Raw genomic sequence first — 5,253 nt, 5'->3', positions numbered from 1 at the left:
AAATGGCATCCAGCCATGTGCTTCTGCCTTAGGTTTTTAGATACACTTGTACTTCTGTACAAACAAAACAGTGTTACATGCATAATAGAAGCACTCTTCAAAATATATACATTAATCCATATATGTTTGATTATATATATAATGCTGGGGTCCATATTAGTACCATGGGGTATAGACGGGTCTACCAGGAGCCATTGGCACTTTAAGAGTTTGAGAGTGTGGGCTGCCTCCTCCCTCTATGCCCTCCTACCAGACTTAGTCTAGAAACTGTACCCGAGGAGATGGACATCTTCGAGAAAAGGATTTAACACAGATAGTGGCGAGATTCATACCAGCTCACACATACAAGGCACATCAGGCTAACTTAGCCTGAAAATTCAGCAACCGCTGAAAACATTACTTACCAAGTAACAATGCAGTACTTAACTAAAAACAAAGTTATACTGAACCAGATAACAATTGCAGGAAAACGAAGTGCTGGGCAGGCGCCCAGCATCTTCTACGGACTACGACAAAAGGATTTACCGGTAGGTAACCAAAATCCTATTTTCTCTTATATCCTAGAGGATGCTGCGGGTCCACATTCGTACCATGGGGATGTACCAAAGCTCCTAGAACGGGAGGGAGAGCGCGGAGGTTCCTGCAAAACTGATTGACTGAACTTCAGATCATCAGAGGCCAAAGTATCGAACTTGTAGAACTTTGCAAACGTATTCGACCCAGACCAAGTTGCAGCTCGGCAAAGTTGTAACGCCGAGACACCCCGGCCAGCCGCCCAGGAAGAGTGGGCCTTGACAGACGTAGGACACGGCAAGCCTGCCGTAGAATACGCATGTTGGATAGTAAACCTGATCCAGCGAGAGATCGTCTGCTTAGAAGCAGGACACCCAATTTTCTTGGGATCATACAGGACAGAGAGTCCGATTTCCTGTGACGAGCAGTTCTTTTCACATAGATTTTCAGAGCCCTTACAACATCTAAGAACTTTGATGAAATTGAGGAGTCATTAGCCACGGGCACCACAATAGGTTAGTTGATATGAAATGCAGACACAACCTTCGGAAGAAACTGCTGACGTGTCCAGAGCTCAGCTCTATCTTCGTGGAAGATCAAGTATGGGCTTTTACAGGACAAAGCCCCCAACTCCGACACACGTCTAGCAGAAGCTAAAGCCAACAACGTGACAGCCTTCCACGTAAGAAACTTGACCTCTACCTCCTGTAGAGTCTCGAAGCAGTTCGATTGGAAGCCGAAGACGGTACAAAGGGAGGTTGGATGTGCAGAACTCCCTTCAAAAAGGTCTGAACCTCAGGGAGGGCAGCCAATTATCTTTGGAAGAAAATGGATATGGCCGAAACTGGACCTTCACAGATCCCAACCTCAGGCCCATATCCACACCAGCTTGTAGGAAGAGGAGAAACCATCCCAGTTGAAACTCCACCGCAGGAAATTTCTTGGACTCACACCAAGATACATATTTTTTTCAAAATTCAATGGTAATGTTTAGATGTTACTCCTTTCCTAGCCTGTATCAGGGTAGGAATAACCTCGTTCGGAATGCCCTTCCGAGCTAATATCAGGCGTTCAACCACCATGCCGTCAACATAGCCGTGGTAAGTCTTGATAGGCAAACGGCCCCTGCTGCAGCAGGTCCTTCCGAAGAGGAAGAGGCCTCGGCTCTTCTTGCAGTAGATCCAGAAGATCCACGTACCAAGACCTAATTGGCCAGTCAGGGGCAATGAGGATCGCTTGAACCCTTGTTCTTCTTATGAGTTTTAGAACTCTTGGGATAAGTGGAGGAAACATGTACACCGACTGGAATACCCACGGACTCACTAGGGCGTCCACCACCACTGCTTGCAGGTCCTTCGACCTGGAACAATACCGCCGAAGCTTCTTGTTGAGACGAGAGGCCGTCATGTCGATCTGGGGTACGCCCCAAAGATCTGTTACTTCCTTGAACACCTACGGATGGAGGCCCCACTCCCCTGGATGGAGATCGTGTCTGGTGAGGAAGTCCGCTTCCCAGTTGTCTACTCCCGGAATGAAGATTGCTGACAGCGCCAACGCGTGCTTTTCTGCCCAGAGGATGATTCTTGTTACCTCTGCCATTGCAGCTCTGCTCTTCGTTCGACCCTGTCGGTTTATGTAAGCCACCGTTGTCACATTGTCTGACTGCACTTGAATGGCCCGATTTCTCAGAAGATGGGCCGCTTGGAAAAGACCGCAGTAGACGGCTCTTAGTTCCAGAATGTTTATCGGCAGGCCGGCTTCCAGACTTGACCACCTTCCTTGGAAGGTTTCCCCTTGTGTGACAGCGCCCCAGCCCCGGAGACTTGCATCCATGATTAGAAGGATCCAGTCTTGAATACCGAACCTGCGGCCCTCCAGAAGGTGAGGCAATTGCAGCCACCAGAGGAGTGAAATCCTGGCCTTTGGCAACAGACGAATTCTCTGGTGCATGTGTAGATGGGATCCCGACCACTGATCCAGGAGATCCAGTTGGAAGGACCGAGCGTGAAACCTCCCGTACTGCAGAGCCTCGTAAGAGGCCACCATCTTCCCCAGAAGGCGAATGCACTGATGAACTGACACCCTGGCTGGCTTCAGGACATCCCGGACCATCGTTTGAATCACCCATGCCTTTTCCTCTGGGAGAAACACCCTTTGCACCTCCATGTCGAGGATCATTCCCAGAAAGGACAACCTCCTGGTTGGTTCAAATTGTGATCTTAGAAGATTCAGGATCCAACCATGTTCCCTGAGAAGCTGGGTCGTGAGTGTTATGGATCGTAACAACTTCTCCTGGGACGCTTCCTTCATCAGCAGATCGTCCAGATACGGAATTATGTTCACCCCCGTCTGCGGCGGAGAATCATCATTTCCGCCATCACCTTGGTGAATACCCTCGGTGCTGTGGAGAGCCCGAATGGAAAGGCCTGAAACTGAAAGTGACAGCCCAACAATGCGAATCCAAGATAAGCTTGATGCGGCAGCCAAATCGGAATGTGGAGGTACGCATCCTTGATATCCAGGGGTACTAGGAATTCCCCCTCCTACAGACCTGATATCACTGCCGTTAGAGACTCCATTTTGAACTTGAACTCCCTCAGAAAGGGGTTTAGTGATTTTAAGTTCAGAATGGGCCTGACCGAACCATCCAGTTTCGGTACCACGAAAAGATTCGAATAGTAACCTTTGTTTTGCATATGAGGAGGTACTGGTACAATAACCTGTGCCTCCACCAACTTCTGGACATATTCTTGCCGGATAGTCCTGTCTGCCAGCAGAGCTGGCAAGTCTGATCTGAAAAATCGGTGAGGAAGATTTTATAATTCCAACCTTTACCACTGGGACACAATCTCTTGCACCCAGGGGTCCAGGCCAGAGGACACCCAGACATGACTGAAATGTCTGAGTCTCGCTCCCACCAGCCCCACCTCCGGGGCGTGCAGTCTACCATCATGCGGAGGACTTTGGTGTACCTGAAGCAAGTTTCTGTTCCTGGGAACCTGAAGCCGCAGGTTTCTTGAACTTGGGCCGACCTCCCCGAAAGAAGGTGTTGGACAGCTTAGTCTTTCTGGGCTTGTTAGACCGAAAAAACTGTGATGTAACTAAAGAAAAGGGCTTCTTCGGAGCAGGTGTAGCTGAGGGAAGAAAGGGTGACTTACCAGCCGTAGCCGTGGAGATCCACGCATCTAACGCTTCCCCAAAGAGAGCCTGACCTGTGTTGGGTAGGGTCTCTACACTTCTCCTGGATTCCGCATCGGCAGACCACTGGCGCAAGCACAGTCCTCGATGAGCTGATACAGACATGGAGGAAATCCCCGCAGCCATGGAACCCAGGTCTTTCATGGTTTCTACCAGAAATCCTGCCGCATCCTGAATGTTACGTTAAAAACAATTCAACATCACATTTCTCCACAGTATCTAAGTCCTCAAGTAATAAGCCTGACCACTTTGCTATAGCTTTGGCATTCCAAGCACTGGCAATAGTGGACGTAGGATCGCCCCAGAAGCCACGTACATGGATTTGAGCGTTTTATCAATTTTACGATCAGCCGGCTCTTTCAAGGTGGTAGATCCTGGAACAGGTACAACCACCTTTTTTGAGAGTCTGGATACTGACGCGTCAACAATAGGCGGGTTTTCCCATTTTTTCCTATCCTCTACTGCAGGCATTTCCAACCGCGGTCCTCAAGGCACACCAACAGTGCAGGTTTTAATGATATCCAGGCTTCAGCACAGATGGTTAAATCAAAATAACTGAGGAACCAATTAAGTCACCTCTGTTCAAGCCTGGATATCACTAAAAACAGGATTTTGAATCCTTTTCTCCTAGTCTGTAGAGGATGCTGGGGTCCACTTCATGACCATGGGGTATAGACGGTTCCGCAGGAGCCATAGGCACTCTTAAGACTTTTCAATAGGTGTGAACTGGCTCCTCCCTTTATGCCCCTCCTCCAGACCTCAGTTATAGGAACTGTGCCCAGGGAGACGGACATTTCGAGGAAAGGATTTACTTTAATACTAGTGGCGAGATACATACCAGCTCACACCTCAACCATGCCGCACAACATGGCATTCAACATAACACACGCCAACATGCATGAACCAATTGCAGCAACATGCTGAACGAAGATAACACAACTTGTGTAACAGTAATAACTAAACTGCAGGTAAAGTACGCACTGGGACGGGCGCCCAGCTTCCTCTACGGACTAAGAGAAAAGGATTTACCGGTAGGTATCAAAATCCTGTTTTCTCATACGTCCTAGAGGATGCTGGGGTCCACTTCATGACCATGGGGTTTATACCAAAGCTCCAGTACGGGTGGGAGAGTGCGGATGACCCTGCAGCACCGATTGACCGAATTTGAGGTCTTCATCGGCCAAGGTGTCAAACTTGTAGAATTTTGCAAATGTGTTTGGCCCCGATCAAGTAGCTGCTCGGCAGAGTTGCAATGCCGAGACCCCCAGGCAGCCACCCAGGATGAGCCCACCTTCCTAGTGGAGTGAGCCTTCACCAACGTTGGTAAAGGCAATTCAGCCGTAGTATGAGCGTTCTGAATCATACTTCTGATCCAACGCACAATAGTCTGCTTGGAAGCAGGACATCCAATTTTATTGGGAGCATACAGGACAAACAACAACTCTGTTTTCCGTATACGAGCTGTTCTAGAAACATAGTTTTTCAAAAACCCTAACCACATCTAGAACCTTTGACTAAGTGAACGTGTCAGTAATTACTGGC

This window comes from Pseudophryne corroboree, chromosome 4 (genome assembly GCF_028390025.1).
Source record: "Pseudophryne corroboree isolate aPseCor3 chromosome 4, aPseCor3.hap2, whole genome shotgun sequence".
Lineage (NCBI taxonomy): Eukaryota > Metazoa > Chordata > Amphibia > Anura > Myobatrachidae > Pseudophryne > Pseudophryne corroboree.
Note: the sequence above shows the minus strand (reverse complement) of the source record.